At 46.2% G+C, this 15,610-nt stretch overlaps 1 protein-coding gene across 2 annotated transcripts in view; it reads left to right on the forward strand.

The window, feature by feature from the left end:
* The window catches only part of LOC118519800 (uncharacterized), a 46,803-nt gene extending 39,440 nt beyond the window's left edge, over positions 1–7,363 (forward strand). For both annotated transcript variants that reach the window (XR_013443091.1, XM_078060037.1), the window contains exon 4: positions 283–7,363. The gene's annotated coding sequence lies outside the window, so the exon portion shown is untranslated. The remainder of the gene's footprint in view (positions 1–282) is intronic.
* The last annotated feature ends 8,247 nt before the right edge of the window (positions 7,364–15,610 follow it).

Genomic DNA, 15,610 nt, shown 5'->3' on the forward strand with positions numbered 1-15,610 from the left:
TTTTTTTTAAGATTTTATTTATTTATTTGACAGAGAGAGACACAGCGAGAGAGGGAACACAAGCAGGGGGAGTGGGAGAGGGAGAAGCAGGCCTCCCACTGAGCGGGGATCCCGATGCGGGGCTTGATTCCAGGACCCTGGGATCATGACCTGGGCCAAAGGCAGATGCTTAACGACTAAGCCACCCAGGCACCCCTCTGAGTAAGCATTTTAGATGTATTAACTTATTCAATCCACCCTATCAACTCTGTCAACTCTAACCTTATCATCCGCATTTTACAGATAAGGAAACTGAGCCATCGAGATGTCAACTTGCCCAAGATCACACAGCTAGGAAGAGGCAGAACTAAGATCTGGAAGAAACTGTCTCCTTCTAGTGTCTGCACCCCTAACCCTTGCACCAGACCTGCTTTCATGGGATGTGGGGAGTGGAAGTTTTTGGGGTTTGTTTTTTGTTTTTTTAAGATTTTATTTATTTATTTGAGAGAAAGAGTGAGTGAGTGAGAGAGAGAGCACGAGCAGGGGGAACGGCAGGCAGAGGGAGAAGCCGACTTCCCCCTGAGCAGGGAGCCCGATGCGGGGCTGGATCCCAGGACCCTGTGATCATGACCTGAGCCAAAGGCAGATGCTTAACTGATTTAGCCACCCAGGTGCCCCGCAGTGGAAGTTTTTGAAGACACCCAGAAAGGCATAGGGATTTGAATTTTTTGTTCAGGGAGAAGAGCAAGAACCAGTTATCACAGACATCCATATTCCTAGGTTCAGTCAAGGCTTACCTCCCCACTGACAGATCATGTATGACCTTGATAGCCTATGGTTAGCTTTTCAGAGCTTTTCACTTTGCTTTTCATTTTTCACAGTTAGGAAACTGTTATCTAGCCCCATGTGGTTTCTGGGTCACTCTCAGAGTTCTATAAAGTCAGTTCAGTTCCTAGGTTCAAGTTCAGGGTAGATAAGGTGTACAGAAACACAGAGAGGGAACCAAATAAAACTACCAACAAAATAGAAGTTTGGCAATTTTCAAATCTTGTTGCATAACTCCTCGCTTGGGAAGAAAGGCTCAAAAATCAACAAAAGGAGGAAAAACAGGACGTTAAAAAGCACTTTTATTATGTTTTTAGAAGTTTACTGCCAGACTATTTCTGCCAAAAAATAACATGCCTCCTCCCTACAATCTACCCAATTTGCGGTTTGCTAGGAATTTTGCGGGATTTTTTTTGAAATAAAACCTAAGTTCCCACCGATTTCATTGTCAAAAAGAATGTCCCAGAAATGAACACGCATATGGGAAATGAGCCTCCTGGATGGAAACAGCGGCCTTGAAGCCCCCACTCTGAGTGACACAGCCTATGAAGCTTTGGTCCAGAGACTTACACCTACAACAGAGCCCTTTCGTCGCACACACAGTGCTGGCGGGTCTCCTGCTGAAGGTCTCTGTCCCATGGGCTGGGGATGCAGAATGACACCAGATCATGAAGATGCGGGGAAAGGCCCGGAACTGGGAGCCAAACAAAGCTGGACTCCAATCCCGGACTCCTCAGCTCCTAGTGGCGTGACCTCTCTGAGCCTCCATTTCCTCATCTGTGAAATGAGCACTAAAATACTATCGGCAGGATTGTCGTGAGGCTTCAATGAGGTGCCGTCTGCACATTGCTCAGCACGGCGTCTGGAAGGATCAGCGTTAGCCCTGCCCCCTGGGGGAAGACCAGGTGGAGCCAATGGCTGTCAGGAGCTGAGAGGAAAGAAGACTGAGTGCCGAGCAGAGTGGTTGGGAGAGCCTGGAGGGTCCGGCAGGGAGAGAAAGGCAAAGTCCTGGGCCCCACCCGGACCTACCAGCTCGCCCATTCTGAGGATGAGGCCCCCGTCTGTGTCCTAACAAGTCTTCCAGGTGATTCTGGTGCGTGCCGGCAACATTTGAAAACCGTTGGTCTTGGCCTTTAGTGGAGTGAAGTGGACTGAGAAAACCTCAGGAGAAAAGCTAAACTCCTCACCCAGATTAGCAAAGTATTCCCCAGGCTGAGGGATGAAGGGAGACAGCAGGGAGGTAGGTGGTGAGAGAGAGGTGGGGTGGGCCCCCAGGAGAAAACTGCATCTGAGCAAGCCCTATACTTTGCCCGGGCCGAGGGGCTGTGCCACTTGCCTTCCGGCAGGTGTCTGGTGACAAGCTGTACTCGACAGCAACCAGGCTTTCTCCATTGCCGGCCTGACGGGCAGGAGAAATCCTTGGCTTTCTGTCCTCCCTGCACCCTACGCATAACCCCTCCTTGCGATATTCTTGAATGTCCATCAGCCTTTGCGAAGGGGGTGGGGCCCTGGGCGGCTGGCGGCGGGAGAGGGAGCGGACGGAGAGTAAGCCCCGCCCTTGATCTTGATGCCGCCGAGCGGAACCAGCGCAAGATTACTCCTGAGCAAGAGCAAGAATAGCACCCCAGTTACAATCACGGCTTGGGTTGGACACCCATTGGCACTGAGTATCCATTCCCACCTCTTCCTGGGGTGCCTTTCTGTGTTTCAGAGGCTGGAAAGCCTAAAACTACATGTCCCAGACTCCTTTGTAGTTGTGGATGTGCAACTTACAGACTGGGCAAGTTCCAGAAGAGAGAAGTAGGCGGAGGCCCCCAGCCATCTTTGCTTGGCTTGTTGGCCGAGTTTCATGCCCACGGGTACGACTTAGAGGCACGGGTCTCCTAATCCCCTTTTCTCGTTGGAGGCTCGCCTGTTTCTCACATGGCTCTCTCACCAGCTATGCTCTCCCTAAGCTGCCGCACCGAGGCCTCGACTACTGCTCCTGTCCTTGGTTGGCTGTCTCGTGGCCTCCTTTTGGTGAGGTCAGAGCAACATTTCCCTTCTGCTCCGAGTGTCCCTCCCGAAGACGGAGAAATACAGGCCTGTATTAGTCAGGGTTCTCCAGGAAAACAGAACTAATAGGAGGCATATATACAAAGAGATTTCTTTCTTCTTTCTTTCTTTCAAGATTTTATTTATTTATTTGACAGAGAGAGACACAGCGAGAGAGGGAACACAAGCAGGGGGAGTGGGAGAGGGAGAAGCAGGCTTCCCGCCAAGCAGGGAGCCCGATGCGTGGCTCGATCCCAGGACCCTGGGATCCTGATCTGAGCCGAAGGCAGACGCTTAACGACTGAGCCACCCAGGCGCCCCACAAAGAGATTTCTTTTCAGGAATGCGCTCATGCCATTGCGGAGGCCTGTGGCAAGTCCAAAATCTGAAGGGGGCGGCCGGCAGGCTGGAGACTCAGGAAACAGTTGCAGTTCGACGGTAGAGGCTCTCCCAGCAAGCCGGGAAGAGCCAGTGTTTCAGATGAAGTCTGAAGGCAGTCTGCTGGCAGAATTCCCTCTTGCTCAGAGGAGGGTCAGACTTTTGTTCTATTCAGGCCTTCGACTGCTTAGACGAGGCCCACCCACATTATGGAAGGCAATCCGCTTTCTTTTCTTTTTTTTAATTTTATTATGTTATGTTAGTCACCATACAATACATCATAATCGGCTTTCTTCAAAGCCCACTGATTTAATGGAAATCTCATCCAAAAACACGCTCACAGAAACAACCAGAAAAAAATTAATCAACTCTCTAGGCACGGTGGCCTAGCCAGTCTGACACATAAAGTGAACCACAACAGAGCCTTGTTACTAAGTGATGGGAGAATTGTCTCATGTTCCTGTGCTCTGACTTCATCCTGCCTCCAGGGCAGTCAGCTCACTACAGGTGCCCCCCAGCCCCCCTGTCCTCCCGACCTGGTATGGTTTCCCCTGGGGGTCAGGGATGTGGGAGTGAAGTGGAAGAGGGGTGCTGGGCTGGAAGTTAGAGAAATGTTGGGCTCAAAATGAGCACTTCTCATGAATTCCCAGTCTGTATGTCCAAGCCAAGCCAGAGAACTCTCTTTCCCCTCGGGACTCCTTCCATAGCCACATTCCACCTCCAGGTCGGGGGAAGACATTTTTCCATCCTTCACCGACATCTTGCCCTGGAGCCGAGGTCTAGCCAACCACTGTCTCTTTGAAGCACCGAATCTCCAGCTAGTCAGCCCCACTGGCCCCCAACGCGCATCCAGAACTTCCTGAATCCATCTGTGTGGTTGAGTTGAGCCATGGTGACATCAGTCATGTTATTGTTAATCAAAACAAGGGTAAACTGTAACCAAGGCCTTTGTGGTTTTTGACTTAACTGTTGCTCACCAGCTATGACACAACTATGAAAAGGCCCCAAATAGAAACTGTGTATACAGTAAGGGTAGATAGATAGGGTAAGAGACCAGACTCTTCTCCTTTAGTGACTGAAGGTAGTTCGTCTCCTTCACTGGAACAAGTTCAAGTACACACCCAACTCAGTGTTGCCTGTGCATTTTCTGTTTTCTTTTAAAAATAGCAGCTTTTGGGCACCTGGGTGGCTCAGTCGGTTAAGCGTCTGCCTTCGGCTCAGGTCATGATCCCAGGGTCCTGGAATCAAGTCCCACATTGGGCTTCTCGCTCAGCGGGGAACCTGCTTCTCCCTCTACCTGCCGCTCCCCCTGCTTGTGCTTGCTCACTCTCTCTCTGACAAATAAATAAAAATCTTTTTAAAAAAATTAGCAGCTTTACTGGGACACCTGGGTGGCTCAGTCAGTTAAGTGTCTGACTCTTGATTTTGGCTCAGGTCATGCTCTCAGGGTCATACGATCGAGACCTGCATTGGACTCCACACTCAGCACAGAGTCTGCTTGTCCCTCTCCCTGTGGTCCTCAACCCGCTCTTTCTCTCTTTCTCAAATAAGTAAGTAAATAAATAAAATCCTTTAAAAAATTAGCAGCTTTACTGAGATACAATCCACATTCTATACAATTCAGCCATTTAAAATGTATGACTCAAAAAAAAGTTGTAAATAAATAAAATCTTTAAAAAATAATAAAAAAATAAAATGTATGACTCCATGGTTTTTAGCATATTCACAGAGTTGTGCAACCTTCACCACAAACAATTTTATTTATTTATTTTAAAGATTTTATTTATTTATTTGACAGAGAGAGAGACAGCAAGAGAGGGATCAACTGAGCCACCTAGGCACCCCAAACCACAAACAATTTTAGAGCGTTTTATCACTCCCAAGAGAAACACCATACCCATAAAAAGCCATTCTGATCCCCCTGACCCCAAATTCCCCAGACCCTAGACAATCACTAATTTCCTGTCTCCTGTCCAGATGTACCTATTCTGCACATTTCATATAAGTGGAGTCATAAAATATGTGCTTCTGACTCATTTTTATAAAGGTAAAATAAGCTTAGATGTTGTCATGACAACAAGACACCCAGACCAAGCATTCCCTTCCCAGGGATACTGGTCACATTGCTCAGCTTAGCGGAACAGGCAAAAAAAGCATCGATGCGGTAGGAAAGCCCCAAATCCTAGATCTCTAGCAACACTCAGCGAGCGTGTAGAAATCCTGGATTCTGTGTAAAGTTGGCTTATAATTCAAAGAGGGCCCAAGAGGCCTTTAGTGGATGGATGAGGCACTAGAGCCCATTGAACCGTTCTGTCTGGAAGGCCAGGTGGCAAATTCCCTGGAGTCAGCTGCACCTTGGAGATCTGTCTCGTGGGAAATTAACTCCCTTCCCTCCTGCAGTCTCTTCCCAGGGGGGATTCAGTAAGCATCAGACAGGCATTTTATTTGCTTTCTGTATCTTGACTGAACAAGAGCGAGGTACAGAGGGTGTAACCCGCCCGTGCACTGGGAGGAGGTCACAGCATCGGAGCCCAACCCCACGACCAAGGCTCCAGATCTTGCTGTCTTGCAATGGTGTGCATTTGGCACGTTATAGGACAGAAAATGCCACGAATGAAAGTCAGTGCTTTGAGGAACACCTGGGTGGCTCAGTCGTTAAGCGTCTGCCTTTGGCTCAGGTCGTGATGCCGGGGCCCTGGGATGGAGCCCCGCATCAGGTTCCCTGCTCAGCGGGGAGGCTGCTTCTCCCTCTCCCACTCCCCCTGCTTGTGCTCGCGCTCCCTGACAAATACACTTAAAAATCTTTAGAAGAAAAAAAAAAAAGTCAGTGCTTTGAAATGGTACTACAAGCTAGTTATTTAAAACAAAGAGAAAATGAATTAGCCGGCTCTCAGACTCTCTCTGGGCCTTGGGGTATGGTTCTACTTTCCAGAGTTTGAGAATTATTAAATGTTGCTTAAAAAGAAATGTACATGAGCGCTTAAGGAGGCTTTGGCCAATCGACGAGGCGAATCCAGGAGCTGCATTAATGACAGAGCTCACTGCAGACGGTGGTGTAGAGGTTCCAGAACACTGGCCCCCTGGGCAAAGGTACTCCCTGATGAGCGGACTGGAGCTGGAAGGGAAAGCGTGAGGGCGTTTGCCTCACAGCCATGACTGAGGTGAGAGAAAAGGGGAGGAGGGTGGAGACTGGCCTTGCCACTGGCTTTTTCCAAGCTCGGAAGTCAGATTCTCTCTCAGTAATGCAATCCAGTGACGCCTCAACTTTGTACAAAAGTTTTGGCGACAGAACACCATGGCTGCTCCCTTCTCTTTCCTGAAGATTTATATGAAGTGCAGGTTGTTTCACAGACCCCGGAGGAAGTGCCAGATTGCTTTCTCTGATAGCTCACGCTTGGTCAAAGAGGGCTGCGGGGAACCAGCCACTCAGTCTAGCTAGGCAATCAAACTGGCGGACTAATACAGATTCCCATAAAGGAACAACTTGGAACGTGGCCAGTCCTATTTGACTGCTTTAAATTGTTTTATAATCTCTTGTGATTGCCTTATCTCCCCATCTGCATTTTAATCCTGAAGGTAGGGAACGTGTATTTGCCTTTTATGCTGTCATTCCATGTGCCTGGCACCCAGAGGACAAGGTGCTCAATCGTTTTGGACTGGTGGCTTGAAGCAGGGAAGCCACACGCAGGCGGGCAATGGCAAGATGTGGGGGGGGGCAAAAATGCCAACAAATTTAAATAATCAACTTGCAATTATCAACAGTTCACTGTAGCACCTTGAAACTAATTCCAAGACCTAAAAGTGTTTCGGAAATTAATTCCGTGAAATGCATTGCACATTTTAGTGAACTAAAGCAAAGTCACAGTTTTATTTTTATTTATTTTTTTAAGGATTTATTTATCTTGGAAAGAGAGAAAGAGTGTGCGAGCATGTGTGGGGGAGGGGCAGAGGGAGCAGGAGAGAGAGAATCCTCAAGCAGGCTCCAGGCTGAGCGTGGAGCCTGACGCCGGGCTCGGTCCCAGGACCTGAGATCATGACATGAGCTGAAATCAAGAGCAGGCTGCTGAACCGACTGAGCCACCCAGGCACCCCCAAAGTCACAGTTCTAGAAAGGAAATTATGTTCTAATAAACCATGTGTGTAGTTCCTTGAAACAGTCTAGAAAATTTTCTTTTTCTTGAGTGGGTGCAAAGGTGTTAAATGAAGATGAAGGACCGGGAATGAAAATACTAAAGGCCTTGTGTTGAAGAAGAATTTTCTCATTCTGGAAAGAAAAGAAAAATCCCCAAACTTCATGCTGCTTTCCAAAGTCTTCAGCCAAAGAAAATAATGCAAGTATAAGTTGGATTAACTCAGATGAGTACAAAATAGTGACTATGTCCAGATATGGGCAATTATGATAGCGGAAGAATTAGTATCTGCCCTGGAGAGAAGGCTGGGTGCTTGGACCCAGAGTCAGGATGTGTGTTGGCCATCAGTCCTTGAACTTGAAAAGCAAAAGAAATGCAAGATAAATCTAAAACCAAAACCAGAAAGTAGAAACTGGGGCATGGAGGTGGGGGGGGATGGGTGAAATAGGTGAAGGGGATGAAGAGTACACTTATCATGATGAGTACTGAGACATGTATAGAATTGCTAAACCACTATATTGTACACCTGAAACTAATAGAACACTGTGTGTTCACTATACTAGAATTAAAATTAAAAACATAATGAAAAAAATTTAATTAAAAAAAAAGAAATTGGGGCATGGAAATAGTGACCTTATGAAATTTAATGTTTAAATTGCTCCTTTCCTGGGTGCCTGGGTGGCTCAGTTGGTTAAGCGTCTGCCTTCCACTCAGGTCATGATCCCGGAGTCCTGGGGTCGAGCCCCGCATCGGGCTCCTGGCTCAGCAGGGAGCCTGCTTCTCCCTCTGACCCTCTCCCCTCTCATGCTGTTTCGCTCTCTCTCTCTCTCTCTCTCTCAAATAAATAAATAAATAAATAAAATCTTTAAAATAAATAAATTAATAAATAATAAATTGCTCCTTTCCCATATGTGGGTGCCCCTACTGGCCTGGCGTTTTTCAGCCAGTGGGTTCAACAAGGAGACTCAAGAAAATGACCAGAAATTATTAAAATAGTCAGATGTAGGGGCACTGGGTGGCTCAGTCGTTTAAGTATCTGACTCTTTTTTCTTTTTTTTTGGATAGAGAGCACAAGCAGGGGGAGCAGAGGGAGAAGGAGAAGCAGGCTTCCTGCTGAGCAGGGAGCCCGATGTGGGGCTCGATCCCAGGACCCTGGGACCATGACCTGAGCCGAAGGCAGATGCCCAACCGACTGAGCCACCCAGGCGCCCCTAAATGTCTGACTCTTGATTTTGGCTCAGGTCATGATCTCAGGGTTGTGAGATCGTCGGGCTCCATGCTCAGTGGGGAGTCTGCTTGAGATTCTCTCTCTCCCTCTGCCTGCCCCCCAGCTTTCTCTCTCTCTCTCTCTCTCAAATAAATAAATCTTTTTTAAAAAATAAAGGGTGCCTGGGTGGCTCAGTTGGTTGAGCGACTGCCTTCGGCTCAGGTCATGATCCTGGAGTCCCGGGATCGAGTCCCGCATCGGGCTCCCTGCTCGGCAGGGGGTCTGCTTCTCCCTCTGACCCTCTTCCCTCTCGTGCTCTCTGTCTCTCATTCTCTCTCTCAAATAAATAAATAAAATCTTTAAAAAAAAAATAAAAAAATAAAAAATAAAAATAATAAAAAATAAGGGGCACCTGGGTGGGTCAGTGGTTAAGCGTCTGCCTTCAGCTCAGGTCGTGATCCCAGGGTCCTGTGTTCGAGCCCCACGTCAGCCTCCCTGCTCAGCGGGAAGCCTGCTTCTCCCTCTCCCACTCCCCCTGCTTGTGTTCCCTCTCTTGCTGTCTCTCTCTCTGTCAAATAAATAAATAAAATCTTAAAATAAATAAATAAATAAATAAATAAATAAATAAAAATTAAATAGTCAGATGCCAGGGCCCAGCTTGGCCCTATTGAATCTGGGGCAAAGTTTCTGATATTAAGTATTTTTATTTTTTATTTATTTTTAAAATTTATTTTAGAGATAGAGAGAGTGAAGGAAGGAACGGAGGGAGAGGGACAAGCAGACTCTGGGCTGAGCACAGAGACTGACACAGTGCTTGATCCCAGGACCCCAAGATCATGGCCTGAGCTGAAATCAAAAGTTCGACAGTCAACTTACTGAGCCACCCAGGTGCTCCTGATATTGAATATTTTTTAAAAAGTGGTGATTCTGATGCTGTTGGGTCTGTGAGCCACATCTTGAAGACACACTGAAGTAGACCACTACTATGGACTGATTGTGTCCCCCCCAAGTCTGTTTTGTTTTTGTTTGTTTTTTTTTTTAGAGAGAGGGTGAGCACATGCATGCGTGCATGAACAGGCAGCGGGGAGGGCCGGGTTGGGGCAGAGGGAGAGCGAGAGAATCTATTTTTTAAAAGATTTTATTTATTTATTAGACAGAGAGAGAGTGGGAGCAGAGAGGGGCAGAGGGAGAGGGAGAAAGAATCTGAAGCAGACTCTGCACTGACCACAGAGCCTGACGTGGGGCTCGATCTCACGACCCTGAGATCATGACCTGAGCTCAAACTAAGACTTAGTTTAACCGACGCTTAACCGACTGAGCCACCCAGGGGCACCCCTCTCCAAATTCTAATGTGGAAGCCTGAACCCCCATTGTGATAATATTTGGAGATAGCGCCTTTAGGAGATAATTAGGTTTAGCTGAGACCCTGAGGAAAGGACCCTCACGATGGGATTAGAGAAGAGACACTGAGGCACTCTCTCTCCTCAAGTGGGGACACAGCTGAAGGCTGCTATCTGTGAGCAAGCAAGAGGGCTGTCATCAGGAACTGAAACAGCTGACCCCTTCATCTTGGACTTCCCAGCCTCCAGAGCTATGAAAAATAAATGTCTGTTGTTTAAACCAGCCAGTCTGTGGTATTTTGTTACGGTGGCGTGAGCTAAGACAACCATGAAGCAGATAACACAAAGTGGACCACCCCTCTGTAATGTTGGGAAGGCTGCAGCCACTTTCAAATAATTTGAGGTCATATTTTCCACACAAGTTCAAACCTCTATTGTGCTAGGTTCTGGGAGACTTGGGTGTAGATGCTGAGTAAAGCCCCCAGTCATTGTTGGGTGGGAGTGGATGCTACGAAGATACACTCTTGCCTGAAACTGTCCTAGACAGGCAGCCTACTACTTTCTGTGGAGCATAGCATTTTCTTCTCCTTATACTTCATTTGTGTACATACTTTGTCACTAGACTATAAGCTTTAAGGAGACAGTATCGTGACTGACCCATTTCTGTAGCCTCAGAGTTTAGCTTAGTGTCTGGCACACAATAAGAGCTCAATAAATGTTGAATAAAATGCTTATTAAGTGAATTATACCTTCAAATATTTTGAATAAAGTTTGCTGCTCAAGAACAAAACAAAACAAAACACTCTTGGGGTGCCCAGCTGGCCCAGTCTAGTAGAGCATGTGACTCTTGACCTTGGGGTTGTGAGTTTGAGCCCCACATTGAGTGTAGAGATTACTTAAAAATAAAATCTTTTTAAAAAACACCCTTTTTGTTATGGACATTTTCAAACATATGAAATTAGAGAAAATAGTAAAATAAGGTCCCATGCACTCATCTCCCAGCCTGGGGCCAATCCCGTTTCATCTAGAACCCTCCACTTCCTACCTCCCTTCCCCCCACTCCCACAACACTCATGATTATTTTGGCAAAAACCCCGTATGTTACATCATTTCCATTTCCTTCAGCATCTATCTCTTTGAGATAAAGACCTTTAAAACAAAACAAAACATAACCACAGTAACATCAAACTTAAAAAGATTGACCATAATTTTCATAGCATCAAATGTTCAGTTAGTATCCAAGTTTTCCTAATTGTATCATGAATAATATTTTTGTTTCGGTCTGTCTGCCATCAGGATCCAAACAAAGCCCACATGTCAAATTTGTATGACTGATCTGTTTCTCAAGTCTCTTAACCTACAAATTCCCCTTCTCTTTCTCTCTTCTTGCAACTTTTTTTGTTGAAAAAGCCAGATCATTTGTCCAGATCAGAGATTTCCACATTCTGGACTTTTCTGATTGTATTTCTGTGGCGTCATGTTCCTCTACATGTTCCTTTTTTTTTTTTTAAGATTTATTTATTTAAGAGAGAGAGAGAGCATGAGAGCGCAAGCAGGGGGAGGGGCAGAGGGAGAGGGAGAGAGAATCTTCAAGCATACTCCATGCTGAGCGTGGAGCCTGACATGGGACTCGAACTCACGACCCTGGGATCATGACCTGAGCTGAAACCAAGAGTTGGACTCTTAACCAACTGAGCCACCCAGGTGCCCCCTACATGTTCCTTAATCCTGAAAACTGGTCAGGTGCATCTGGGTGGCTCAGTCAGTTAAACCTCTGCCTTTAGGATCCTGGGATCAAGTCCCACATCAGACTCCCCACTCAGCAGGGAGTCTGCTTCTCCCTCTCTCTCTGCCCCTCCACCTCTTTGTGCGCTCTTGCTCTCTTTCTCTCTCTCTCTCTCTCTCAAATAAAATCTTTTTTAAAAAATCCTGCAAACTGGTCAGTGGAATTATACCTAGAGTCTTGGTAAAATCCAGCTCCCCCCTTTATTGGGGATGGGGGGTACAAAATGTTTCTCTTCTGCTTAGTATGGTTGCATAACAAATTATCCCCAGACTCAGCAGCTTAAACAAATTTTAAATTTTGCTCATGATTTTACAGGTCAGGAATGTGGAAAGGGAAACAGGTATGGCTTCTCTCTGCTTCATGGTATCTGGGGCCTTAGCTAGGAGTAAAACTCAAATTACACCCCCACACACACACCCTAATACCAGTATTACTACTACCACATAGAATATAGTTTGAAGTTTCTTTAGAGTTTATTATGGCTGAACTGTGTCCCCCACCCAAATTACTATGTTGAAGTACTTCAGAATGTGACTGTATTTCAAGGTAATTAAGGTTAAATGAGGTCGTTAAGGTGGGCCCTCATCCTGTATACTGGTGTGGTTAGGAAGAGGAGATTAAGACACGGACACGTACAGAGGGAGACCACATGAAGACATGGGGAGAAGACAGCCATCTATAAGCCAGGGAGGGAGGTCTCAGAAGAAACCAACCCTGCCGGCTTCTTGATCTTAGACTTCTAGCTTCCACAACTGTGAGACAACAAATTTCTGTTTTATCAGCCCCCCAGTTTGTGGTACTTTGTTACAGCAGCCCTAGCAAACCAATACACGGTTCTTTTTTATCTTCAGGATATATTATAGTAGGGATATAGTCAGCTTACTGTAATTTAAAATGATTAGAAATAATTCCTCTCGGGGCACCTGGCTGGGTCCAGTCAGTGGAGCGTGCAACCCTAGATCCCGGGTTGTGAGTTCAGACCCCACATTGGGTGGAGAGATTACTTAAAAATAAAATCTTTGAAAAAAAAAAGAAATAATTCCTCTCTGTATAGTTAAGTCACTAATTCAATACACAATTAGATTCATTTGTTTCATTTGCTTTCAATTTTTTTTAAATATATATTTTTAAAGATTTTATTTATTTATTTGACAGAGAGAGACCCAGCGAGAGAGGGAACACAAGCAGGGGGAGTGGGAGAGGGAGAAGAAGGCTTCCCGCCGAGCAGGGAGCCCGATGCGGGGCTCGATCCCAGGACCCTGGGATCATGACCTGAGCCGAAGGCAGACGCTTAACGACTGAGCCACCCAGGCACCCCCATTTGCTTTCAATTTTTAAGAATTTTTAAAAAAAATTTATTTAAGCAATCTCTACACCATCATGGGGCCCAAGATCAAGAGCCACATGCTCTACTGACTGAGCTAGCCAGGTGTCCCAGGAACTTCTCTTTTTAACCCATGTCTATTAAATTGTGTTTTATAATTATTTAAATTATGTACATGGTTCCAGAGTCAAATCTACAAAACAAAGAACATTGAGAGCAGTCAAGTCTAGCTTCTCTCTCCCCTTCACTCTATCCCCCCACCTCCTTATGGATAACCATTTTAACTAGTGTTTGGTTTTCCTTTCCATTAAAAAAAGAGGCAGGGGCGCCTGGGTGGCTCAGTCGTTAAGCAGCTGCCTTCGGCTCAGGTCATGATCCCAGGGTCCTGGGATTGAGCCCCGCACTGGGCTCCCTGCTCCGCGGGAAACCTGCTTCTCCCTCTCCCACTCCCCCTACTTGTGTTCCCTCTCTCACTGTCTCTCTCTCTGTCAAATAAATAAATAAAATCTTAAAAAAAAATTTTAAAAGTGGCAAATACATATAAGTAGTTGTATTTCCCCTTCTTGGGTAATACTAGCATACTCCACACACACTGTTCCATACCCTGCTTTTTTCACATGACGACACACAACAGGGATCATATTAATACACAGAGTTACTTCTCTTACTTTTCACAACTGGACGATACACAATTACATAGGTCCCCCTGTGGATGGACATTTGTCTTGTGTCCAGTCTTTTGCTATTATATAAAGTGTGTGTTAGTTTCTTTGGGCGTCTGAGACGTTAGAATGAAATTTGATTAAATCTTCCAGGGTCCTACATCCATCCCTGTCTCAAAGTGGGCTATTCCTACAGTTGACCCTCCTTGCCGAGATATTACATTTCCACTTTTTCTTATCTCACTTTGCATAGGAAATCTTTAGCACGTGTAACTCAAGCTCCCACATTCAAAATAATATCCACTGGGCTTTTGAAGGAAAAAAAAATCAGGAATCTATAGTTCTCTGGATTACCTCCTTCTCCCTCCCTCCTCCTTTAAGCAAGACCAAAATCAGGGATTGTGCAAATGCTTCTGGTTCAGCATGCCTTAGATGTAGGAAAAAAAGTCAGACCACATCCTCTTAGGCACGATCTCCCCATGGCTGGTGTGCAGAGCAACCCGATCCATTCACTTACTTATTCAGCAAATAGTACATGTGTGCTATGGGCCACCCACCACGGTGAGGGGCTAACAACAAAGCAGTGAGTAAAACAGCCTCAATATCTACCCTTCTGGAGCTCAGACAGTGACTCTTAGATCCTGTGACTCGCTCAAGCCATCTTGGTCCCTGCATAAAATAGCACTTCATTTTCCTTTCCCAAGGAGCTCACAGCCTCCAGATTGTCATCATCTTCCACAGGTGAACACCGGATCGAGTTTTTCCTCAGTTTAGGGGAAGTGATGGGGGAAAGCCCAAAGGGTTTGGCAGTACTCCCAGGGCTTCCCCATCAGGTGTCTGGATTGTGGATCCCACAGAAGCAATTGCTCTAATTCTAATGGATAGTAGCCAGCCTTTCCTTCACATGCGGCTTCAAAATCAGTCATGTGTCCGTCTTAATTTTGCACTGATTTTGCTTTGGACTCGCCAGTCCTTTTTTTTTTTTTTTTTAAAGATTTTATTTATTTGACAGAGAGAGAGAGACAGCTAGAGAGGGAACACAAGCCAGGGGAGTGGGAGAGGGAGAAGCAGGCTTCCTGCGGAGCAGGGAGCCCGATGCAGGGCTCGATCCCAGGACCCTGGGATCATGACCTGAGCTGAAGGCAGACGCTTAACGACTGAGTCACCCAGGCGCCCCTCGCCAGTCCTTTTTATAACAGCAACTGTCACCATTCATTGAACACTTACTATGTTCCAGGTATTGTGCTAAAGTCCTTTACACTGAAGTCATGTAGTCTTGCAAGTATTATTACACAGGAGGACACCGACTTAGGGAGAGTAAATAACATGCCTGATGTCACACATCTAATAAGGGGAGACACAGTTAGAGAAGTCACACTGGTAAAGGTAAAGCAGTCTCAGGTATGACCAATAGGCAACAGCCAGAATAATAATAGTAACAGCTAACTTTTATTGAGCCCTTACTATTGTACCGAGTACTAGTGCTTACTTATTAAAGGTCGAAAAAATTTCGTCCTCGGCCCTGATGTTCCCTTCCACACAGAGGAAACTCTTCTAGCCTAAGATTTCTGACATCTCTCTACTCCTTGACTCACTCCTCCCTAGGAGTGGAGGCGGGCAGCCACTTCTCAGTGGTGAGTATGCGGGAAGGAATCCCAGATGCGCAGCTCAGCCCTTCTCTTCTCCTCCTTGGCAGCTGGCCTCCTGAACATGCCATGGGCTCTGTTCTCCATGGTTTACAGGGACAGTCCCCTATCCAGAGGCCTGCCTCAGCCTGTGTGGGTATCTGCCTAATTCTGTTCTCTTACCTACAGACACAAACCACTGACTCCAATATAAAATTGATCAGCGATAAAGTTACTATTTTTGATCCCGTATGTTTGATTTCTTCTTGCCCATCTCTTAACTCAGGGCTTTGTAAGGAATGAGGGGTGCCCTTTATTAT

This window comes from Halichoerus grypus, chromosome 12 (assembly GCF_964656455.1).
Source record: "Halichoerus grypus chromosome 12, mHalGry1.hap1.1, whole genome shotgun sequence".
Taxonomy (NCBI): Eukaryota; Metazoa; Chordata; class Mammalia; order Carnivora; family Phocidae; genus Halichoerus; species Halichoerus grypus.